Raw genomic sequence first — 26,453 nt, forward strand, 5'->3', positions numbered from 1 at the left:
CCGCTAGGTGGGGCCTTGGTGAGGATGTGGTTCGGAGAATTGGGAGGTGGGAATCTTCAAGATTCCAGTCGTATGTTCGCCCAAACCTATTGTGAGTTAGAAGCTGTGTTAAGTTAATTGTTTGTTGCCTTTCTTTCTGTGTTGCAGGGCCTGATCCGATGCTCGTCTGGATCATGGGGCATTCGTATGTTGTATGGGCTGCGTTGCGTGCTGCGGTTCGTCCGGACGGTCGTCAGTTGGGTCTTTCTCGAGAGACAGTGACTTTACGATGGATCGGTAAAAGGGGGATGGTGTGGAAGGAATGGTTACCTGAATTTCATCGTTTTGTTAGACTGGATAGAGTGCCGGAGATCGTGGTGATACATTTAGGGGGGAATGATTTGGCTAAACGGTCTTGTAGGGAGCTGATTAAGGATATCAAATTCGATATCCTGAGGTTCTGGGTCATGTTTCCAAAAGTGTTGTTGGTGTGGTCCGACATCATTCCCCGTAAAAGATGGAGAGGTGCTAGATCACACGAGGGGGTGAACAGGGCCCGGATTAAAATAAACAGGGCCATATCTCGGTTTATGGTGAGGAATGGCGCGTTGGCCGTGAGACATGTGGACTTGGAATCGGGTCAAGGAGCTTACTGGAGAGCTGATGGCGTGCACCTGAACGCGGTGGGTAATGATATGTGGTGTTTGGCTATCCGTAGTGGCATTGAATTAAGCTTGAAGGTGTGGAGGGACATGAATGGCTAAGGTGTCAGGCCATTCGTGTTCGTGGCGGGGGTGGAGGTCCTCGAAGTCGGTGGAAATGGTAAATCGTGGTTCAATGGGGTGGGGATCTTGAGAGGTCCTGGACACCCCATGAGAGAATTTAACAAGGCGCGGTACGGTTATTCCGCGTGAGGTGGATTTATGGACCCCTGGCATGGGGGTGGGTTCGGTGGACCAGGATTGGTTGTTATCTATCCCTGAGCTGGTGCTTTATGGCTGGGGGTAAGACTCATCCTGGGCTGAACATTGTGGAGTTTTTGGGATACTGAGTTTTTTATAACTTTGGGGCTTCGAGGACCGCCCCTCCTATTCTGGGTTGTCATAAAAGTTCTGTTATCTTTTATTTAATAAAATGGCTGCTGTGGCCAATTAAATCCAACATATGTCTCCGTCTGCTGTTTTGAGTACGTTAGAAGTTTATTCTTTAGATTGTTAAGAGATCTGTTTAAGGGGGTTGGGGTAATTTTTTCCAGGTCACGGAACTCACGTATACCCTATGTCAAGAAAGGCCGTACTGGGGGCCCACGGCACGTAAAGGGAGGCCGCCATGACGGGGTTACGTGGGACCTGGGGAGCTGGAGCAGTTAGAAGGGATACGGTGGTAAGGGGTTAACTGGGAACTTGAGGGGTGGCTTTAGGGGCATTTTTTGAAAATAAGGGGTGGAACTAGGGGACTGTGGGGAGGGGGCACATAAAAAGGGGCACGCTCCTCACGCAGGCATCCATTTTAGGTGCCTGCGTGACAAGTGAGGAATCTCCCGCCCACCCTCCCTTTTTTGGTTAGGGTAATGGGGGGGGTGAAGTCGGCATATGTGGGCTTTTGGAGTATTGTTTTAAGAGGCGTCTAAATGTATTTATTTTGTTATGTGAATGCTGTCAGGGTATTGTCACGGCAGTTGGCGGGGGTGGAGGTCCTCGAAGTCGGTGGAAATGGTAAATCGTGGTTCAATGGGGTGGGGATCTTGAGAGGTCCTGGACACCCCATGAGAGAATTTAACAAGGCGCGGTACGGTTATTCCGCGTGAGGTGGATTTATGGACCCCTGGCATGGGGGTGGGTTCGGTGGACCAGGATTGGTTGTTATCTATCCCTGAGCTGGTGCTTTACGGCTGGGGGTAAGACTCATCCTGGGCTGAACATTGTGGAGTTTTTGGGATACTGAGTTTTTTATAACTTTGGGGCTTCGAGGACCGCCCCTCCTATTCTGGGTTGTCATAAAAGTTCTGTTATCTTTTATTTAATAAAATGGCTGCTGTGGCCAATTAAATCCAACATATGTCTCCGTCTGCTGTTTTGAGTACGTTAGAAGTTTATTCTTTAGATTGTTAAGAGATCTGTTTAAGGGGGTTGGGGTAATTTTTTCCAGGTCACGGAACTCACGTATACCCTATGTCATGCACAAGGCAAGATTGCTTTGTGCAGGTGTGTACTATGGAGGACAGAGAATGAACTTCAATCCAATATTGCAGCCAGCATGCAGCCAGCGGGTAAGGAAAGGGTGAATCAAACACCCGAAAACTCCGCCCATATGACCCAAAACCAGTCCCGCCAAATTCAGGTGACAGAGTCCCTTTAAGGTACCTTCACACTGAGCAACTTTACAATGAGAACGACAACGATCCGTGACGTTGCAGCGTCCTGGATAGCGATCTCGTTGTGTTTGACACACAGCAGCGATCAGGATCCTGCTGTGACATCGCTGGTCGGAGCTAGAAGTCCGGAACTTTATTTGGTCGTCAGGTCGGCATGTATCGTCATGTTTGACAGCAAAAGCAATGATGCCTGTGTGGCACCCCTAGGGGTATTTGCCACAAAAATAGTTACTGACAGTAAATGCAAATACTAAAATAGCAAGACTGCACTACCACCTCCGGCCAGAAGGGGGAGCTCCAGAGACTCCCCTTGATCCATTCTGGTCTGAGAGAAGAACTGGCAGTTGGGCTAAGGAGCTGAAAGTGAGAGGTCATACAGTTGAATCGCTAACAGCCCTGTGACTGTTACCAGGCCTAAATCACCGGCCTGAGGAGAAGAGGGATAGAGAAAAAGGACATTGTGAGAACCGGGTAGCATTAATCACTACCCAGAACAGGCGCAAAGACGGATACCGGATCCGTTGCTGTATTCATTACATATAATACAGCAACCGGAAAAACGTGAGGTGATATCAGCTTCACTAGGGTCGGACGCAGCAACAGACACAGAGTTCAGCGGTACTCCTGGAGGGGGTAAGCCGATAAAAGGACTCGGGTTGCCCGTCGAACCAGGACCCGGAGGGGACAGATTGGGCCGGCAGCCAGTTCACATACAGCAGCAGGGCCACACAGATATTGCGTACAATAAGAGGCGAAGACCCCGGCAGGGTCAAAGTAACTCAGAGTTCCCATACAGACTCCGGTGACAGGACTGGTTGTAAATCCTTTTTTGTTAAAGTAAACTGGTTAAACGTTTCAGTGCCTCAGTCTTTCATTTGGACAATAGCCATCTATCCAGGATTGGGATCATCACCGCTGGGAGAACCTGCTGCTGATCAAGTAAGTGCCTGTCCCCTCACGATACCCCTTACACTGTGCATTGCCTGAGGCCACAGCACCGGGTCAAGCCACCAGTGACACCCCCCTCAAGAGACAGACCCCATTGGTCCGGTGCTGGGTACCCCGGTCTCTTGGGCGTCACAATTGGCGTCACGAACAGGATCTAGCCAGCCCGTATACCGGGTATTGTGTGCCGTGATTGGAGCCCAAAACTGTGAAAACTTGGATGAAAAATCTTGAAAATTGACTTTATTAAAGAAAAATCCATTCTCCATTGAAAACTATTGAAAGTGACTTTTCCCCATTGGTTATAATGGAGTAAAGATGGCCGCCATCCCCTGAGGTAATCACTTCATAACCGTTAGGCACGAGACTGTTAATTGAGCTACGCCATCACCTGAGCCCCAGTCTAACTGAAAAACTTCAGAATCCGCCATTACAGAGCGCGGTGGGTGGGAGCAGCAGGGGGCGTGTCATTGTGGGCGGCACCAAGCTGAGCGCTCTGACATCACAGCAAGGGGAAAATCGATCCTGCTGCACAGCGGAACGAATCTACACTATCCCGACGGAAGCGGAGGACCGGAAGGGTCCGGATTAACTAAGGGGGCACAGTATGTCGCAACACGGAGACGCCGCAGCACCCGGCGACGCTAATGCAGCTGAAAGACAGAGTGTCGATAGAGAGTCCGGTAGCGCAGCGGTGCAAGGAGTGGCGCCCATCATGCCGGTGCTGATGCCATATACCCCGGGTGGCCCATGGCTTCCAATGTATGAAGGTGAGCCTAATACCCTTGACGATTTCAGAGAAAAGATGCTGGCCCATTTTGACATGTTCCCTGTGGGTGAAGTTCAGCGCGTTAGTCTCCTGATGATGCAGTTAAGTGGCCATGCTAAGCGAGAAGTCACAGCATGGGCAGCTGATCTAAAAGGCACTGTTGAACGCATATTTGCTGGATTAAAAGCTACATTTGAAACCACTGCCAGCAGCAAAGCTAAAGTACGATTCTTTAATTGCAAACAAAAAGTTAATGAGGGCGTGAGAGACTTTGCCTTAAACCTGCAGGAAGCCCTTAAATCACTTACACTGGCTGAACCCATTTTTAACACCGGAGCGGATAAACTGCTAAGAGATCAATTTATTGAGGGACTCTACACCCCTTCTCACCGGGGGCATGTGAGCATGCTTGTTTTTAAGAACCCTGAATTGACATTTGCCCAATTAAAGGAGAGCGTTATACGTCTCCAGCTGGCAGAGGCACCTCGGGATCAGGATCCTGCGCAACTCATGGCAGAGGCTCCTCAACAACATGGAGTACCAGTGACATCAGCTATGTCCGGGGCCATTGCTAAGCCCCTGGGGCCCAGTACTAATGAGGCTCTTCAACAAAAGCTTGACTCTTTAACTGATGTTGTTGCTTCAATGGCTAAAACCATGCAGGAGATGAGAGGACCCAAGATGGAGTTGTCAAACCGTAGAGAAGGTGTTCCATGGATGAGACCCCGGAGATACCCGACATGGAGAGGACGACCCCGCGACCGCTACCAACCGGATGGACAGCCCATTTGCCGCCGTTGCCAGCAGCCAGGCCACTTTGCACGAGATTGTGATTTAAACGGGAATCCCCTGGGAATGCGGGCCGCTTCGCAGGAATGAACTTTCAAGGCCCAACACCCTGGCATGACAGGTACATCGGAGGACGACCCATTATCCCTATCGTGCTGGACGGAATGCCCCTCAACGCTTTGCTGGACACAGGTTCCCAGATTTCATCTATACCGTATATCCTTTATAAGAGGTACTGGGCTGATGCAGATATTGATAAAGGGCCCTCTGATGTTGAACTAGATATATGGGCCAGTAATGGTAAGTTGGTACCGAAACTAGGATTCAGGGAGATGACCATAAAGATTGGTAAAGTAGAATTGAAGAAACAGGGTATAATTGTTGTTGATGTTGACCGGCGGAACTGTGAACCAACTGTATTGATAGGAATGAATGTGTTAGAGAACTGCTTTTCCGAAGTCATTTCTGTCTTACAGCAAATTGCTGAAACTGCCCAATCCTGCCAGCAGAGAGTTCTCCGGAGGGAAATAAAAGCATTGATGTTAAGGCAACAGGTAGAAGTTGCAGGTGGAGAAATCGGCAGTGTGAGGGTAAGTGATCCAACATCTATTGTAATCCCACCAAAAACAGAAATGCTGGTATGGTGTAGAGCAGCCATTGGTACTAAGGGACGAGATTATCAAGCCTTAATAGAACCAGTGTACACCGACAGCAGGCCCACTATACTCACAGCACGAGGGATAGTCGAGGTACACCGGGGACGAGTGCCGGTACGACTTTTGAACTGTGGAGAGGAAGAGGTCACTTTGCCAAGGTATGCTACAATGGCAAAGCTATATACTGTTGACAACAATGCCATCACAACCATTGAGCCCTTAGAACCAACCTGTCAGGTGGAAGGCAATGGCTCAGATGGAGAAATGGAGGATTGGTGCCAACAGCTACACGTGGGCATAAATTCAACACCTACCCATCAAAAACAAGGGGTGTATAGGCTAGTGACGGAATATGAACAAGTCTTCAGTAAACACCCATTGGACTTCGGACGGATAGAAGGGGTAGAACACACAATCCCCACCAGTGACCATCCCCCAATAAAAGAAAGATATAGACCCATACTGCCCGCTCACTATCAATGTGCAAAAGATATGCTGAGGGAGATGAAACAGGCCGGGGTAATAAGAGACAGCTGTAGCCCCTGGGCGGCCCCTCTAGTGATTGTCAAAAAAAAGGACGGAACCATGAGAATGTGCGTAGACTACCGGAAGATTAATAACATCACCCATAAAGACGCCTACCCCTTGCCTAGGATAGAAGAGTCCTTAACTGCTTTGAAATCTGCTAATTATTTTTCCACCTTAGACTTAACAAGCGGGTATTGGCAAGTCCCTGTGGCTGAGCGAGATAAGGAAAAGACGGCATTCACCACACCAATGGGTCTATGTGAATTTAATCGCATGCCGTTCGGACTCTGCAACGCATCCGGTACCTTCCAGCGGCTGATGGAATGCTGCCTCGGACACAAGAACTTCGAGACCGTCCTCCTGTACCTAGATGATGTGATCGTCTACTCAAAGACTTACGAACAACACTTAATAGACCTGGCAGAAGTGTTCGAAGCCTTATCCAGGTATGGCATGAAAGTCAAGCCATCCAAATGTCACCTTCTCAAGCCAAAGGTACAGTACCTGGGACACATCGTGAGTTCGGAGGGAGTAGCACCAGATCCCGAGAAAATAAGCGCCATAAGGGATTGGCCAAGACCTACCAGCGCAAAAGAAGTGAGACAATTCCTGGGATTGGTGGGTTACTATCGCAGATTTATAAAAGGATTTACCAAGTTGGCAGCACCCTTGCAAGACACCTTGGTAGGGCAGACGAAGAAACCTTCAAACCGAAACCCTCCTTTTCAGTGGAACGACGAAAGGGAAGACTCCTTTGAACAACTAAAGAAGGCACTAACCGGAGAAGAGGTTCTGGCATACCCAGATTACCATCAACCTTTCATCCTCTACACCGATGCCAGTAATGTGGGACTAGGAGCGGTGCTGTCACAAAAGCAAGAAGGTCGGGAGAAAGTCATCGCCTTTGCAAGTAGAAAGCTCCGGCCTACTGAAAGAAATTCAGAAAATTACAGCTCCTTCAAATTGGAACTACTGGCAGTAGTTTGGGCTGTGACTGAACGTTTCAAACACTATCTGGCCGCTGCAGAATTTATTGTCTATACTGACAACAATCCGTTGACCCACCTGGACACAGCCAAATTAGGTGCGTTAGAACAGCGATGGATAGCCCGGTTATCTAATTACAACTTCAAGATCAAGTATCGAGCAGGTCGCAAGAATGGAAATGCCGATGCCCTATCCCGGATGCCACACTTGAGAGATGTAGAAGAAGAAATGGGGGAGCTTGAAGAAATTGAACTACCAGCCTTCCATCATCCCAAGGCAAAACATCATCAGTCAAGTACCTATCAGAAACAACAAGAGGTGAATTTAAATCCGTTAGCACACCATAGATGGGCTGACACCCAAGACAGCAATCCGGCTGTGAAGTTGGTGAAGGAACTATTAACTGAGCAAAGTGCATATCCCGATGAGGATGCCCCAGAAGAGACGCATCAACTCTGGAAAGAGAGAGGCAAAATGTTCCTGTATCAAGGGAAGCTCTGTAGAAGGTACACCAATCCGAAAACACATGAATTGGTTTGGCAGATTATCGTGCCTAAACAAGATGTCAAGATGGTCCTCGAAGCTTACCATAATGGTGCTGGTCACTTCGGTTGGAAAAAGTTAGAAGTACTTCTAAGAGAAAGATTTTATTGGGTCGGGATGAGAAAATCAATCGAACAGTGGTGCAGAAATTGTGGCCCGTGCAACCTCAGAAGAAACGATCAAAAGAACCAAAGAGCACCACTGCAGCCCATAATCACCAAACAACCACTTGAACTTGTAGCCATGGACCACGTGAAGTTGACACCAAGCCGGTCCGGCTATGTCTATGCCTTGACCATCGTGGACCATTATTCACGCTTCTTGGTAGTAGTACCCGTAAAAGATCTGACAGCAAAAACAGCAGCCAAAGCGTTCCAAACGTACTTTTGTAGACCCCATGGATATCCGGAACAGGTTCTCACCGACCAAGGTACAGCCTTTGAATCAGAGATCTTCAGAGAATTCTGTAATATGTATGGTTGCAAAAAGATCCGGACGACGGCCTATCATCCACAAACAAACGGCTTATGCGAGAAGATGAACCATATTGTAATAGAACTACTAAAGACTTTACCTGAGGCAGAAAGGAATCAATGGCCAGAGAAATTGCCTGACTTGGTGGATCTGTATAATCATGTCCCGGTGAGTTCCACCAATTGCACCCCAGCTTACCTTATGCGTGCAAGACCCGGCCAATTACCAATCGATCTAGAAATGGGAATTCTGAAACCAGACGCAGAAGTCCAAGACTCCAATTGGGATATCATACGGCAAAAGCAGTATCGCCAAGTGCAAGAGAGTGTGGAAAGAAGCCTTCAGCAAACTAGAGAAAGACAAGAGCGAACTTTCAACCAGAATGCTCTAGCGACCCCATTAAGACCAGGTGACCAAGTGCTCAAGAGAAATCGTCGAACCAATAAACTGGACAATCAGTGGGAAGCCGTACCCTACACAGTTTTACCAACAAGAGTGGATAATCCTAAAATGTGTCTCATTAGCAAAAACGGAGGCTTAACATCTGTACTAGTGTCAAGAGACAATCTTAAATTATGTCCGGAAGCATTGAAAGAGCCAGACGTTGTCCAGCCAGAACCAGAAGTTATTCAACCCATACAGGTTCAACCAGTAAAGGAAAAAGAAGAGGAAGTGTATCACACCTGTATAGGAGACTTTCCCAAAACCCTACTAACATACCATGGTGCAGTAGTGGTTCCCATGGTGGCCTTTTACCCAACACCAAACCCAATACCAGAAGTCCCAAGACAGGAAGAGGCTGACCCCGTACTACAGGAGGTTCCAGGCCAGGAAGAACAGATTCCTGGTCAGAGTAATCCCATTCACGGTGGACTTGCCAACTCCATAGTCGTGGAATTATCTTTAGCAGAGCGGGCAGATACTACATCCGCAGTAGACAGTAGTACACCACATGAAGAGACACCGCTATTACGTAGATCACAGCGTAGTACCCAGGGTCAATTACCGGCCAGGTATGCAGATTACCAACTATAAAGCTCATAATGTGAATTGTATATATGTTATGCCGTATATAGTTAAACAGAAAATGTAGTATAGTCATTGTTATCAGTCTGCAACGTTTAAGCCCAGTGCCTACAGAGACTTGTCTGTATGAACTTCTTGCATATTCTTGAACTTTTTATCAGCCCGGAGGCACTAAATCAAAGCTCCGGAAAGACTGCTTTTTGAACTTTGCTCCTCGCTCTTTTTGAACTTTCTTTAGACTTTATATTGATAACTCCGTTGGAAAAATGAAACTAAATTCCTGGACACTAAGTACAGTGCCTTTCCTAATACCTTCAAGGATAGAACTGTATTAATGGACGCTATTTGAAGTGACTTTGTACAGAACTATATTTTTGTTTCCTCGAGTGGTTTTTGTAACTTTTCATTTTTAAGACTCTGTACATATTAATTGTTATTTCAAAATGTTATTGTCCCACAGTCCCGGAGTACTGTTCTTAACTAAGGGGGAATGTGGCACTCCTAGGGATATTTGCCACAAAAATAGTTACTGACAGTAAATGCAAATACTAAAATAGCAAGACTGCACTACCACCTCCGGCCAGAAGGGGGAGCTCCAGAGACTCCCCTTGATCCATTCTGGTCTGAGAGAAGAACTGGCAGTTGGGCTAAGGAGCTGAAAGTGAGAGGTCATACAGTTGAATCGCTAACAGCCCTGTGACTGTTACCAGGCCTAAATCACCGGCCTGAGGAGAAGAGGGATAGAGAAAAAGGACATTGTGAGAACCGGGTAGCATTAATCACTACCCAGAACAGGCGCAAAGACGGATACCGGATCCGTTGCTGTATTCATTACATATAATACAGCAACCGGAAAAACGTGAGGTGATATCAGCTTCACTAGGGTCGGACGCAGCAACAGACACAGAGTTCAGCGGTACTCCTGGAGGGGGTAAGCCGATAAAAGGACTCGGGTTGCCGTCGAACCAGGACCCGGAGGGGACAGATTGGGCCGGCAGCCAGTTCACATACAGCAGCAGGGCCACACAGATATTGCGTACAATAAGAGGCGAAGACCCCGGCAGGGTCAAAGTAACTCAGAGTTCCCATACAGACTCCGGTGACAGGACTGGTTGTAAATCCTTTTTTGTTAAAGTAAACTGGTTAAACGTTTCAGTGCCTCAGTCTTTCATTTGGACAATAGCCATCTATCCAGGATTGGGATCATCACCGCTGGGAGAACCTGCTGCTGATCAAGTAAGTGCCTGTCCCCTCACGATACCCCTTACACTGTGCATTGCCTGAGGCCACAGCACCGGGTCAAGCCACCAGTGACACCCCCCTCAAGAGACAGACCCCATTGGTCCGGTGCTGGGTACCCCGGTCTCTTGGGCGTCACACCTGCAATGCGGATCCGCAGCAGTTTCTCATGAGTTTACAGTACAATGTAAACTTATGGGAAACCAAAAACGCTGTGCCCATGCTGTAGAATCCGCATTAAAAACCGCAGCGGTTTTGCACTGCGGATTTATCAAATCCGCTGCGGAAAAATCCGCAGCGGATTATTCTACGTGTGCACATAGCCTTAATCAGCCACCATCTGCGCTATAAATACACTTTTAAAAAAAAAAATTGTTTTTTTATAACAAGCCAGGCAAAACTGACAGCTCTGGGCTGCAACCTTCATCTGTCAGCTTCAGCAAGGTTGGTTTTCAAGAACAGGGGGGCCTCCATGCCATATTTTTTAATTATTTAAATAAATAATTTATAAAACATTGCGGGGGTCCCCCAACCATTTTTGACAACCAGCCAAGATGTGGAAGTACCTATTCTATATATTTTTGTTTGTTTATTTTAGTTTTTAGAGAAAATTTGTGTTGGTAGTGACGAAAGAGATTTTCATGATTTTTGTGTACGGTACTTTTTTTGTGTTTTTTTTTTATCTTTTAACACATTTTATAACATTTTTGTTACTGTTTTACATAGTGCCACTGTGGGACATGAATATTTTTCATTATCATTGCTGTTCTCCTGCACTGCAGGGCTGGAGACATGTCGGTTTTTCACTGACGCAGCCTGTTTACCCTGCACATGGCTGCCAGACCATTGTACCCTGAAGTTATGAGATGACCTGGATTGCGATAGCAATTATTGGCTCCTGCAATCTCGGGGCACCGATAGGGTTAATTAAAGAGTCCTCTCCCTCTTTTAACCTTTTACATACCACTGTCGAGACCGATCCGGGCCAATGCTGCAGGGTGTCGGTTGTCATACGCAGAAGTCACCCGTAGAATTTTCACCAGAGAATGCTTTTTCACGGCGACGAGGATTAAGGTCATGAAAAGGTGTACTGGCAATCATTAAGGGGTTAAATAAACTGAAGGAATTACAGTGCTTTAAAGAAAGAATTAGAGTGTTTACCTTGTTGTCCTCTCCTGAAATCTGCGAAAGTGAAAGTACAGAGTGTCTGTCCCTCCCAGGAACAGCGCAGGGACAGACGGAACTTCTGGTTAACTATTCACAGGGCATCTTCAAGAAAGATTTCCAAGTATGAGATAAAATGGAGTCACTGATATAATTCGTCATGTGTAACGAAAGGCTGCAGACCGAAGAAAGCTTCCAACACATGAAAAACTTATCCGTAACTTATACAATATCGTATATATTAACATATATGCGAGGCTGAAGTTGGTTTCTTATTCGTCAGTTTCTTATTCAGCAATTTTTTCTTTTCCGTTTTTTATGGGTTTAACAACAAAAAATAATCATCACAATAACATCATACAATGCAGTGAGGTGCCCTGATTTGAATACACTTAAAAACAGCTGCAAAAACAATAAAACTGGCACAAAAATGTGCGTCAAAGTGGGCACCGAAGGGCGTTAATGAAAGGGTTAAATGACTTTGGGCCACTGATCTCACACTAAGAATACATAGACAGTGATGCATCGCATCAAACCCATGTCCCTCTAGCCTGGCCCAAATGGGTTCTGGGCATCAGAATTGGCATCAAAGTGGGCAAACAGCCGATTTTCACAGAATTGAATAAGTAACTGATGGTTTTAAGGGGTTAACTGACTTTGGGACACTGATCACACACAAAGAATACATAGACATTGATGCCCTGAACAGGGGCTGGCTGGCAAATTTTAGACTGGGGGCAAGCACAATGCAGTGGCCCACCGTGACGCGGGCAGGGCCCATCTTAAGGCTTGGGTCTCCTGTAGTAGCACTTGAGTATAGCACATGTGCGATAAAGGTACACATTATAAAAACCCATTTCATAAAAATGGTTCAAGAACAATAAATACTTATCAATAGAAAAAATGCTCTGTTATTTTTTTATTTTTTTATTTATCTTTTTTTTTTTATATATATATATAGCGCTAACATATTCCGCAGCGCTTTACAGTTTTGCACACATTATCATCGCTGTCCCCATTGGGGCTCAAAATCTAAATTCCCTATCAGTATGTCTTTGGACATACTGTTAGTATATCACCACCGATAACACAAGTAATTGCTCAATTAACAAATGTATTTCTCTCATTTGCTTCACATCAGCGTGTCAGTCAGGGGTCCACAGTAGGGTTGAGCGAAACGGGTCGAACATTTTCAAAAGTCGCCGACTTTTGACAAAGTCGGGTTTCATGAAACCCGATCCGACCCCTGTGCGGGGTCGGCCATGCGGTACGCAACTTTCGCGCCAAAGTCGCGTTTCAATGACGCGAAAAGCTCCATTTCTCAGCCAATGAAGGTAAACGCAGAGTGTGGGCAGCGTGATGACATAGGTCCTGGTCCCCACCATCTTAGAGAAGGGCATTGCAGTGATTGGCTTGCTGTCTGCGGCGTCACAGGGGCTATAAAGGGGCGTTCCCGCCGACCGCCATGTTACTGCTGCTGATCTGAGCTTAGGGAGAGGTTGCTGCCGCTTCGTCAGAAGCAGGGATAGCGTTAGGCAGGGTCCATTAACCACAAAACCGCTTGTGCTGTAGCGATTTCCACTGTCCAACACCACCTTCGGTGTGCAGGGACAGTGGAAGCTACATTTTTTTTTTTTTCCCTCAGCGCTGTAGCTCATTGGGCTGCCCTAGAAGGCTCCCTGATAGCTGCATTGCTGTGTGTACGCCGCTGTGCAAACCAACTGCTTTTTTCAAAGCACAAATCCTCTTGTTCCTTCCTTTCTGCACAGCTATCTTGTTTGTTTGTCCACACTTTTTATTTAATTTGTGCATCAGTCCACTCCTTATTGCTGCCTGCCATACCTGGCTGAGATTACTGCAGGGAGATAGTAATTGAAGGACAGTTCCTTTTTTTTTTTTTTTTGTGTGGGAGATTAAGATTGACATTTCTGCTAGAGTGCCATCCCTGTCTGTGTCATCTCTCACTCAGTGGGCCATAGAAAGCCTATTTATTTTTTTGCTTGATTTGGGTTCTAAAATCTACCTGAAAAAATCACTACATCAATCAGTGGTAGAAAAATATTGGCCTCAGGGCTTGTGTGCCACTCCTTACTCCTGTGTGTGCCATCTCTCAGTGGGCCATAGAAAGCCTATTTATTTTTTTGCTTGATTTGGGTTCCAAAATCTACCTGAAAAAATCAATAAATCAATCAGTGGGAGATTAATATTGGCCTTTGGGCTTGTGTGCCAGTCCTAAGCGTGCCATCTCTCTCTCTCAGATAGTGGGCCATAGAAAGCCTATTTATTATTTTTTTTATTGGGTTTATAAATTTTCCCTGGAAAAAAAAAAAAAAGTGGGAGATTAATATTGGCCTCTGGGCTTGTGGGCCAGTCCTGAGCGTGCCATCTCTCTCACAAATAGTGGGCCATAGAAAGCCTATTTATTTTTTTGGTTGATTTGGGTTCTAAATTCTACCTGAAAAAATCAATAAATCAATCAGTGGGAGATTAATATTGGCCTTTGGGCTTGTGTGCCAGTCCTAAGCGTGCCATCTCTCTCTCTCAGATAGTGGGCCATAGAAAGCCTATTTATTATTTTTTTTATTGGGTTTATAAATTTTCCCTGGAAAAAAAAAAAAAAAGTGGGAGATTAATATTGGCCTCTGGGCTTGTGTGCCAGTCCTGAGCGTGCCATCTCTCTCACAAATAGTGGGCCATAGAAAGCCTATTTATTTTTTTGGTTGATTTGGATTCTAAATTCTACCCGAAAATATCACTAAATCAATCAGTGGGAGATAAATATTGGCCTCTGGGCTTGTGTGCCACTCCTGACTCCTGTGTGCGTCCTCTCTCACTCAGTGGGCCCTAGAAAGCCTATTTTTTGTTTTATTTGTTTTCTAAATTCTCCCTGAAAAAATCATTTTATTTTATTTGGTTTCTAAATTATTCCTGAAAAAAATCATTTTTTTTGTATTTTTTTTTTCTAAAGTCTCCCTGATAAAAAACAAAAAAAACAAATCAGTGGGAGATTAATATTGCCCTTTCTGCTTGTGTGCCAGTCTTGACTCCTGGGTGTGCCATCTCTCTCTCTCCAATTGTGGGCCATAGAAAGCCTATTAATTTTTTGCTTGATTTGGGTTCCAAAATCTACCTGAAAAAATCACTAAATCAATCAGTGGGAGATAAATATTGGCCTCTGGGCTTGTGTGCCACTCCTGACTCCTGTGTGCGTCCTCTCTCACTCAGTGGGCCCTAGAAAGCCTATTTTTTGTTTTATTTGTTTTCTAAATTCTCCCTGAAAAAATCATTTTATTTTATTTGGTTTCTAAATTATTCCTGAAAAAAATCATTTTTTTTGTATTTTTTTTTTCTAAAGTCTCCCTGAAAAAAAAAAAAAAAATCAAATCAGTGGGAGATTAATATTGCCCTTTCTGCTTGTGTGCCAGTCTTGACTCCTGGGTGTGCCATCTCTCTCTCTCTCCAATTGTGGGCCATAGAAAGCCTATTAATTTTTTTGCTTGATTTGGGTTCCAAAATCTACCTGAAAAAATCACTAAATCAATCAGTGGGAGATAAATATTGGCCTCTGGGCTTGTGTGCCACTCCTGACTCCTGTGTGCGTCCTCTCTCACTCAGTGGGCCCTACAAAGCCTATTTTTTTTTCATTTGTTTTCTAAATTCTCCCTGAAACAATCATTTTATTTTATTTTGTTTCTAAATTCTTCCTGAAAAATTCATTTTTTTTTTTTTTTTCTAAAGTCTCCCTGAAAAAAAAAAAAAAATCAAATCAGTGGGAGATTAATATTGCCCTTTCTGCTTGTGTGCCAGTCTTGACTCCTGGGTGTGCCATCTCTCTCTCTCCAATTGTGGGCCATAGAAAGCCTATTAATTTTTTTGCTTGATTTGGGTTCCAAAATCTACCTGAAAAAATCACTAAATCAATCAGTGGGAGATAAATTTTGGCCTCTGGGCTTGTGTGCCACTCCTGACTCCTGTGTGCGTCCTCTCTCACTCAGTGGGCCCTACAAAGCCTATTTTTTTTTCATTTGTTTTCTAAATTCTCCCTGAAACAATCATTTTATTTTATTTTGTTTCTAAATTCTTCCTGAAAAATTCATTTTTTATTTTTTTTTCTAAAGTCTCCCTGAAAAAAAAAAAAAAAAATCAAATCAGTGGGAGATTAATATTGCCCTTTCTGCTTGTGTGCCAGTCTTGACTCCTGGGTGTGCCATCTCTCTCTCTCCAATTGTGGGCCATAGAAAGCCTATTAATTTTTTTGCTTGATTTGGGTTCCAAAATCTACCTGAAAAAATCACTAAATCAATCAGTGGGAGATAAATATTGGCCTCTAGGCTTGTGTGCGTGCCACTCCTGACTCCTGTGTGCGTCCTCTCTCACTCACTGGGCCCTAGAAAGGCTATTTTATGTTTTATTTGTTTTCTAAATTCTCCCTGAAAAAATAATTTCATTTTATTTGGTTTATAAATTCTTCCTTAAAAAATCATTTTTTTTTTTTTATTTTTTTTTCTAAAGTCTCCTTTTTTAAAAAAAAAAACACAAATCAGTGGGAGATTAATATTTACATTTGCGCTTCAGTGACAGTCCTGCGTGTGTGGCATCTCTCTCATTTGTTGCCACCAACAACAGAGTGTGTAACATTGTGCCTGATTTTCATTGTGGTCTCACCCACCTGTAAAGGGGTAGCTAAATCATACTGAAGTTATAGCTCACCGTGTAAGTTGTGTGACTGCAACAAATACCGTTAGTTTGGTAACGTTTTTAAAACAATGAGGAAGTCTGGTGGAAGAGGTCGTGGCCGGGGGCGTTCATTGTCAGCTGGTAATGAGGGTAGTGGTAGTGGTGGAGCATCAGGTGGTCGTGGGAAAAAAAATATTGCACCTAAGTCTGGAGCTGTGGAGCCAGGTTCGTCGTCTGGCTACACAAGGCCTCGAACGCTCCCTTTTCTGGGAGTAGGAAAACCGCTTTTAAAGCCGGAGCAGCATGAGCAAGTTTTGGCTTATCTTGCTGACTCAGCCTCTAGCTCTTTTGCCTCCTCTCGTGAAACTGGTAAAAGTAAAAGCAGCGTGTCGTTAGTGGATGTTCACGGTCAGGGACAAGTCGCTTCCTTGTCCTCTTCAGCAAAAACAACAACAGAGAAGAATGCAGCAGGCGACACAACGGGTTACTCCATGGAGCTCTTTACACATACCGTCCCTGGCTTAGAAAGTGAAGCAGTTAACAGTCCATGCCCATTACAAGTAGAATCTGACATGGAGTGCACTGATGCACAGCCACAGCCAGACTACTATGCTGGTCCTTTGACTCAGACCACAACATTGCCCTCGCAGGGTGCTGATCAAGAATCAGACCCTGATGAGACTATGTTGCCCCATCACGAACGCTATACCACCGACCGACAAGGTGACACAGACGAAGTTGCACACGAGCTACAAGAAGAGGTAATAGATGACCCAGTTCTTGACCCCGATTGGCAGCCATTGGGGGAACAGGGTGCAGGCGGCAGCAGTTCTGAAGCGGAGGAGGAGGGGCCACAGCAGGCATCAACATCGCAACAGGTTCCATCTGCCGGGCCCGTATCTTGCCCAAAACGCGTGGCAAAGTCAAAACCTGTTGGAGGACAGCGTGGCCATCCGGTTAAAGCTCAGTCTGCAATGCCTGAAAAGGTATCCGATGCTAGAAAGAGTGCAGTCTGGCATTTTTTTTAAACAACATCCAATTGATCAGCGCAAAGTCATCTGTCAAAAATGTTCAACTACCTTAAGCAGAGGGCAGAATCTGAAAAGTCTCAATACAAGTTGCATCCATAGACATTTAACCACCATGCATTTGCAAGCTTGGACTAACTACCAAACGTCCCTTAAGGTTGTAGCACCCTCGGCCAATGAAGCTAGTCATCAACGCAACATCCCTTCCGGCAGTGTAGGGCCACCATTTTCTGCACCACCTGCAGTATCTGTGCAGGTTTCTTTGCCAGGCCAAAGAAGTCAGGGTCAGGGAATCACCAGTTTCGTAGTAGGAAACACTGCATCTAGGGCACCGGCGGCAACAATACCATCTCCCACCGTCTCTCAGTCTGCCATGTCCACCGGCACCCCCGCTAGTTCCACGATCTCCAGCTCTCCAGTCCAGCTCACCCTACATGAGACTATGGTTAGAAAAAGGAAGTACTTAGCCTCGCATCGGCGTACACAGGGTTTGAACGCCCACATAGCTAGACTAATCTCGTTAGAGATGATGCCCTACCGGTTAGTTGAAAGCGAAGCTTTCAAAGCCCTGATGGACTACGCTGTACCACGCTACGAGCTACCCAGTCGACAGTTTTTTTCCAGAAAAGCCATCCCAGCCCTCCACCAGCATGTTAAAGAGCGCATCGTCCATGCACTCAGGCAATCTGTGAGCACAAAGGTGCACCTGACAACAGATGCATGGACCAGTAGGCATGGCCAGGGACGTTACGTGTCCATCACGGCACACTGGGTAAATGTGGTGGATGCAGGGTCCACAGGGGACAGCAAGTTTGGGACAGTTCTGCCTAGCCCACGGTCTAGGAAACAGTTGGCTGTAGCCATTCGCACCCCCTCCTCCTCGTCCTCCTGCAGAAGCGAGACCTCGTCCACAGACCGCAGTCGCACAACCACTCCATCCGCAGCTGCCACTGTTGCACACCAGGTCTCCCATTATGGGGCAGCTACTGGCAAACGTCAGCAGGCTGTATTGGCTATGAAGTGTTTGGGCGACAACAGACACACCGCTGAAGTTCTGTCCGAGTTCTTGCAGAAAGAAACGCAGTCGTGGCTGGGCACTGTAGATCTTGAGGCAGGCAAGGTAGTGAGTGATAACGGAAGGAATTTCATGGCTGCCATCTCCATTTCCCAACTGAAACACATTCCTTGCCTGGCTCACACCTTAAACCTGGTGATGCAGTGCTTCCTGAAAAGTTATCCGGGGTTATCCGACCTGCTCCTCAAAGTGCGTGGACTTTGCTCACATATCCGCCGTTCGCCCGTACACTCCAGCCGTATGCAGACCTATCAGCGTTCTTTGAACCTTCCCCAGCATCGCCTAATCATAGACGTTGCAACAAGGTGGAACTCAACACTGCACATGCTTCAGAGACTGTGTGAACAGAGGCGGGCTGTTATGTTTTTGTGGGAGGATACACATACACGGGCAGGCAGTAGGATGGCAGACATGGAGTTGTCAGGTGTGCAGTGGTCGAAGATTCAAGACATGTGTCAAGTCCTTCAGTGTTTTGAGGAATGCACACGGCTGGTTAGTGCAGACAACGCCATAATAAGCATGAGCATCCCCCTAATGCGTCTGCTGATGCAAAGTTTGACGCACATAAAGGATCAGGCGTCTGCAGCTGAGGAAGAGGAAAGCCTTGATGACAGTCAGCCATTGTCTGGCCAGGGCAGTGTACAGGACGAGGTAGCGGGCGAAGAGGAGGAGGAGGACGAGGAGGATGATGGGGATGATTATATTTTTAATGAGGAAGCTTTTCCGGGGCCAGTGGAAATTGTTGGCGCGGCAAGGCCGGGTTCTGGTTTTTGGAGGGACACAATTGACGTAGATTTGCCTGAAACTGCCCCTCAACCAAGCACAACCACAGATTTGAGAACTGGAACTTTGGCCCACATGGCGGATTATGCCTTACGTATCCTCAAAAGGGACACACGCATAACAAAAATGATGAACGATGACGATTACTGGTTGGCCTGCCTCCTTGATCCTCGCTATAAAGGCAAATTGCAAAATATAATGCCACATGAGAACTTGGAACTAATATTAGCAACCAAACAATCAACTCTTGTTGACCGTTTGCTTCTGGCATTCCCTGCACACAGCGCCCGTGATCGTTCTAACACGAGCTGCAGGGGCCAGCAGACCAGAGGTGTTAGAGGGGCAGAAATCAGAAGTGTCGTTGGCCAGAGGGGTTTTCTTACCAGGTTGTGGAGTGATTTTGCTATGACCGCAGACAGGACAGGTACTGCAGCATCAATTCAAAGTGACAGGAGACAACATTTGTACAGTATGGTTACTAACTATTTTTCATCCCTTATCGACGTTCTCCCTCAACCGTCATTCCCATTTGATTACTGGGCATCAAAATTAGACACCTGGCCAGAATTGGCAGAATATGCATTGCAGGAGCTTGCTTGCCCGGCAGCTAGTGTCCTATCAGAAAGAGTATTCAGTGCTGCAGGTTCAATACTAACAGAAAAAAGGACTCGTCTGGCTACCCAAAATGTAGATGATCTAACCTTCATTAAAATGAACCACAACTGGATTTCGAAATCTTTTGCCCCACCTTGCCCGGCTGACACCTAGCTTTCCTATGTAAAGGTCTTGCCTGTGGACTATTCTGAACGACTTTTCCAATCTCGTAATTTGCAGCACCTGATTGTCCAGCATCCGACATGTTAACACCTCCCTAAATGGCCAAAGTCCCCACATGGGGCCGTGGTATCGCCACTTGGCGCCAGCACCCGTGAGAGTACTGTTTGTCTGAAGAGGTGGGTGTGCCCGCTTTTGGTCGACGGCACTGCCACTAGGTCCCTCATAGTACAATAAAGTGTCTGGCGGTGGTGGTGCGCACCCAACATCAGACACACCGTTGTAATATGAGGGGCCCTGGGCCTGTACCGCCGGCCACAAGACAGTCCCCCCCCAGGTCAAACAGTGCTCTACCACTTGCAAAATTTTCTCTCACAGCTCCACCAATGTTTAGTCTATGCGCTGACATCCTTCAATGCCTGGCACTGTCAATACCATTGTATTGACATTTTTCTTATGTTAGGCCTTCGAAGCCTGTCTGCGGTCACTCCTTCCACTAGGCCTCCACTGACCTGTCTACTGCTGCCCGGGTTCCCCTGGAACCAATTTTAAATTGCCTACAGCCAGCCCAATTTATTATGTTATGGCTTCGAAGCCTGTCTGCGGTCCCTCCTTCCACTAGGCCTCCACTGACCTGTCTACTGCTGCCCGGGTTCCCCTGGAACCAATTTTAAATTGCCTACAGCCAGCCCAATTTATTATGTTAGGGCTTCGAAGCTTGTCTGCGGTCCCTCCTTCCACTAGGCCTCCACTGACCTGTCTACTGCTGCCCGGGTTCCCCTGGAACCAATTTTAAATTGCCTACAGCCAGCCCAATTTATTATGTTAGGGCTTCGAAGCCTGTCTGCGGTCCCTCCTTCCACTAGGCCTCCACTGACCTGTCTACTGCCGCCCGTGTTCCCCTGGAACCAATTGTAAATTGCCTACAGCCAGGCCAATTTATTATGTTAGGGCTTCGAAGCCTGTCTGCGGTCCCTCCTTCCACTAGGCCTCCACTGACCTGTCTACTGCTGCCCGGGTTCCCCTGGAACCAATTTTAAATTGCCTACAGCCAGCCCAATTTATTATGTTAGGGCTTCGAAGCCTGTCTGCGGTCCCTCCTTCCACTAGGCCTCCACTGACCTGTCTACTGCTGCCCGGGTTCCCCTGTGTTAAGTCCTTCTCAGTCCCTGGCTTACTAGAGGTAGGGATCCTAAGTAAATGACACGCAAACAAGGTATTGTGTGATCATGTACAGGGGAAGCCCAGGAGCACATCTCTCTCTCTGGGCTTTGCCCTCCCTTTATATAGAAAAGAATTATTCTTTTACAGACATGCGCACAAGCGCTCATATTTCACTATCTCTTACATAAACAATCTATACCAGTCTTTATCAGTAGAAAGTTACATCATCTGGAAGGTGAATGAAAGGCTGCTATTGAAAGAAGGAATGCACACATGATTACTTCCATAAAAGGAAATGTCAAGTCAGCAGAAATGTATCTTGTTGTAAGCGAGATTTCTCAGGAAGAAGATAAGATGGATTCCTTTAGTTCAGTCTGATCTCCACAATTCCCCCCTTTGACATTTTCTTTTATTTATTTTATTACCACAGGGCCAAAGACAAAGCTTTTATTTGGTATTACACATGTACATGCTTGTATTCAATAAGAGAATCAAATCTAGTATTAATTCTTCCGTTTAACTCTCGCAACCTTTTCTTTGTTTTGCAATAAGTACAGATATTACAAAGGGATAGCAAAATAAGCGCAATAATCAGTATTAGCAAAGGATAACATAAGAGAAGAAGGAAAAAAAAACTTTATACTCTTGCATCTATTACACAAAGTTTATCTGTGCATACTGAGATACTCTTGAGCACAATCTGGAATAGTACGTATATGACTACAATAATCATAACTATATGTATTATGCTCTGCATAATCCCAGCAACCCACCCACCGATTCCTCTGAACCAGTTGGCTGGGTTAAGAAAAGAAAAGGTATCTGACCACCAGCTATCCTTATTCTGGTCATTGTCTTTGTCATACTGATCTCTGAGTCGTTGTACGTCCTTTAATTTAAATGTCATACTCATAGTACTATTCGGGTCTATATAATGACAGCAGGTGGGTCCGATGATTTGACACATACCCCCTTGTGAGGCAGTTAGGTAATCCAATACCAGGGTATGTTGGTTAGTGACTATTATAAGCTGATTCTGTACAGCTATACTAGTGTTTAGTATATCCAATATATCCCAGATCTGATCATCTAGATAATCCGTGGCTCTAACTAATTTATCCCACATCTGTGTTAACATAGGATAAATAAAAATGGTACTAGCAATTTTGTTAGGAATTCCCATTTGTACTATATGTGGCCTCCCCGAGGGACGTGGTGAGTTATCTGCAGCTCTTTTATACAGTGTGTGCTTGGGCACGGCTTGCATATTCACTTGTTTATTTGAAATTATGAATGTAGCCGGGGTTAGGCGTCCTAATGTACAAGTACCCTTTATACCTACGGGAAGCCATTTATATGCTCCTTCTCCGCATATCCAAAATGTACCTTCAGGCAGATCCCATAGAGCTGAGTGCTGCAATACCAATCTGTGAGCCAAGTCCACAAATCTAGATACATTCTGAAGCATACACCAAGAGGGTTTTTGTCCCAAGGGGCTACAGTACCCGGCTGCGGGATTCCCACATACAGGCATTCCTTTGATATACTCATCGGATTTATTACAAACCAGGTTCCCCAGCTTACTTGTACAACTGTTTGCATCACCTTGGGGGAACAATTTAGAATGTTTCCATTTTCTATTATGTATGTATCTTTCCAATACTACAGGTTTGAAAGCATCAGAGGGGGGGACGGTTGTACTGAAACTAAGCTGTAGATTTTCTGTGGGGACCTGTCCTAAATTAGTTAATCCAGTCTTATTTCTAGGTACCCATTTTCCTCCCCTAAATGCTAAATATTGTAGATGTGTGTTACTCCCTGAGAGATTACCCTGCCACCAAGGAAATTCTACCCATCCCACAATTGGTATGGCGATTGTAGTATTCCACAGCCTAGCATTACCAATTTGGTTGTTGGCCAGGTTGTCTGAACAATTAGGCCAAGCGAATATTTCTTCTGCTAATACGGGAACTGCTAGAAAAGGTATACTTGTGGCTTATACCGGCGAATGGGTACAGATCCAACAATCTGTCAGGGTTTGTGTATTGTTTAACAAGTCATGCACTAATTTTCTATGATGTTGTACGAATCTATTGTTCAAAGGGGCTAGAGAATTCAGTCTATCCCACACCTCCGTTGAGGTTATCATTATTAACATCAATATCATGAGTTTATACTGCTTTTCTTGCAATGGCTTGCATGTATCCATGATGCCTTTCCTTCAAGCTTGACTGATGTAGGTGTTGTCAACAGGACTTGGAAGGGTCCGTCAAACCTTGGTTCTAGAGCCTTTCTGGTGTGTCTTTTTACATAGACTTGATCACCTGGTTCCAACTTGTGACTTCCTTCTGTGTTGTCAGGATCTGGAAGGGAAGCAAAAACTTGTGCATGCACCTTAGTTAATTGTTTCTGAAGATTTTGCACATAAGAAGTCAATGACTCAATATTTAACACAAGTTGCTGTGGAAAATAACATCCTAAATTGGCAGTCCTGCCAAACAAAATTTCATATGGAGACAGTTTAGTCTTACCCCTTGGGGTATTGCGTATTGAGTAAAGGGCCAGTGGAAGGCATTCTGTCCAAGGCTTTCCTGTTTCAGCCATGGCTTTCTGTATTTTTAATTTTAAAGTTCCATTCATGCGTTCCACCTTACCAGAACTTTGAGGATGGTACGGAGTGTGTAACTGACTTTCAACACCCAACATTTTCAGTACATTTTGAAATATTTCTCCAGTGAAATGAGTACCCCTATCTGACTCGATCACTTCAGGGAGACCGTAACGGGGTATCAGTTCGGCAACTAGCTTTACAGCAGTGTTTTTAGCTGAAGCCTTCCGAACTGGATAGGCCTCTGGCCACCCCGAGAACATGTCCACACATACCAACACATACTCATACCCATTACTTTTTGGCAGCTGGATAAAGTCTATTTGTAATCGCTGAAACGGGTAGAGAGGTCGGACGTGGTGCTTCATAGGGGTCTTTGCTGTCTGTCCGGGATTATGTGTCAGGCATATAGCGCATGCAGCACAATAGTCTCTTGCATAGTTGCCAAAACCTGGAGCCAACCAGACTTGCTTTGCCAGTAGTGTCATTGCATTTGCAGACACATGCGTAGGGTGGTGCAGTCCACCAACTACAATCGGATACCAGGCTCTAGGTAGACATATTAGTCCATCTTTCTTCCAAATTCCCGCTTGTTCTTCTGCCCCTTCCTTTTTCCACCTGTCCCTCTCCTCTTCTCCTGCATCTTCCTGTGCTTGTCTCAGTCTATCTTCAGTATTTTCTGTGAGGTTTATAGTATGGACCTGTTGTAAGGGTTTGACTGCTGCTGCTTTGGCTGCTTTATCAGCCCTATCATTTCCCCTAGATTCCCTAGTGTCGAGTCTCACATGTGCAGCTACCTTGATTACTGCTACTTCTTTTGTTTCTTGTGCAGCCTCTAAGATCTGTTTGATCAGAGAAGCATGTTTTACAGGTTGTCCTGACGCTGTCATGTAACCTCTAGCTCTCCAGATTACTCCAAAATCAAACACAATACCATGTGCATACCTAGAATCAGTGTATATATTAGCTGTCTGGTTCTCAGCTATTTTAAGAGCTTCAATCAATGCTGTTAGTTCTGCTTCTTGTGCAGACTGTTTCGGTGGAAGTGGTTCTGCTTTGAGAGTTTCAGATTCTGACACAACTGCATACCCTGTATGGAAGTTACCTGTGTCATCTGCAAACCTACTACCATCTATAAACAGCTCTAAATCTGGATTTTGAAGTGGTGTTTCGGATACATTGGGTAAGCCTACCGTTTCTTGTAAAATGAGCTCTGTACAATCATGTGTGTCTGTAGGGAAAAAATTTGCGTGTGGATCAGTGTCCTTATTCCCCCCTTCAGACTCGAGAGGTAGCAGTGTAGCTATATTGAGAGTCTGAAGCCTAGCAAATGTGATAGTAGAGGGGAGCAACAAAGAACACTGTAGCCGCAAATGTCTGGCCATGGAAATGTGTTTTGGTTGGACCTGGTTTAATATCCCATAAACATCATGTGTAGTTTGAACTGTGAGTGGATACTCTAGGACAATTTCTGATGCTTTGTCCAACAATAGTGAGACAGCAACAACTACACGTACACAGGTTGGCGCTGCTCTAGCTACGGGATCTAACCTTGCTGAAAGATATGCAATTGGTCTTTGTTTCCCTGCATGCTTCTGGGTAAGAACTCCTGTAGCATGGGAATCAACTTCTGCAGCCATAAGCTGAAACGGTTTGGTGTAGTCTGGTAGCCCTAACGCTGGAGCTGAAACAAGGGCATCTTTTAATTGTTGGAACGAAATCTGACCTTCTTTTGTCAACAAATAAGGTTCACTTTTTACACAGTCATACAGTGGTTGCATTAGTTGACTGGCATGTATAATCCATTGTCTACAATGAGACACTATTCCTAAAAATGCTCGTAGCTGTTTATGATTTCTAGGCTCATTCATCTGTCTTATTGCTTCAGTTCTTTGTGGTGTAAGATGCTTTTTACCTTGAGAAATGCAATGACCTAGAAAGACCACTTTGGTCTGACAAACTTGTAGCTTTTGTCTATTCACTTTACACCCTTCTTTTTCTAAAAAACATAGTAAACTCACAGTGGACCTTTCTGCAGTTTCTAGATCTGGGCAGCAAAGTAGTAGGTCATCCACATACTGCAAAATTACTACCTGTGGTTCGGGTTCAAACCTCTGAAGGACTGTTTGTAGGGCATTTGAATAAAGAGTAGGGGAGTGTATCATTCCCTGTGGAAGGCGTGTCCACGCCAACTGTTTGCCCTTAAATGTAAATGCAAACAAATGCCAACTATCTTGGTGTAAAGGAACCGAGAAAAATGCATTTGAAAGATCTATTACAGTAAATACTTGAGAACAGGCTGGTATCTGTGATAGTAACGTATGAGGATTGGGTACAACTGGGGTGATTGGATCTAGAACTTTGTTTATTTCTCTTAAATCATGTACCCTACGATATTTGGGCATAGAACTCTTATCAAGAGTTCTCTTTTTGACTGGATACAGAGGAGTGTTAGCAGGTGATTGTATCTCTACCAAAACTCCTTTCTCTTTATATCCCTCTATCTGTTTTGTAATCGCTAGTTCCTGCTGGGCACTCACAGGGTATTGTCTGAGCTGTGGGAGAACAGTTCCTGGTTGCACAGATAGTTTTACAGGAGAGATATGCAATAGTCCCACATCGGTGTCACCCTGTGCCCACAGTGTTTCTGGGACCATTGAGAGGTCTAGATCTGTGGTGTACTCTTTTTCTTCAGCATAATCCTCAAAAGCCTGAATTCTAACATATTGTTCTAATGTTTTTGCATCATCAGGGATAGTCAGTATAACTGTGCCATCTTCCCTAAAATTGATGTTAGCTTCTAATTTCTTTAGGACATCAGTTCCTAACAAACATGTTGGGGCACCTCTGGCATACAAAAATCTGGATGCA

At 45.3% G+C, this 26,453-nt stretch overlaps 1 protein-coding gene across 2 annotated transcripts in view; it reads right to left on the bottom strand.

The window, feature by feature from the left end:
* LOC138639675 (NACHT, LRR and PYD domains-containing protein 3-like) overlaps window positions 1-11,589 on the bottom strand; it is a 32,890-nt gene extending 21,301 nt beyond the window's left edge. For both annotated transcript variants that reach the window (XM_069728775.1, XM_069728774.1), the window contains exon 1: window positions 11,471-11,589. The gene's annotated coding sequence lies outside the window, so the exon portion shown is untranslated. The remainder of the gene's footprint in view (window positions 1-11,470) is intronic.
* Window positions 11,590-26,453: the final 14,864 nt, after the last annotated feature.

Source organism: Ranitomeya imitator, chromosome 1 (genome assembly GCF_032444005.1).
Source record: "Ranitomeya imitator isolate aRanImi1 chromosome 1, aRanImi1.pri, whole genome shotgun sequence".
Classification (NCBI taxonomy): domain Eukaryota; kingdom Metazoa; phylum Chordata; class Amphibia; order Anura; family Dendrobatidae; genus Ranitomeya; species Ranitomeya imitator.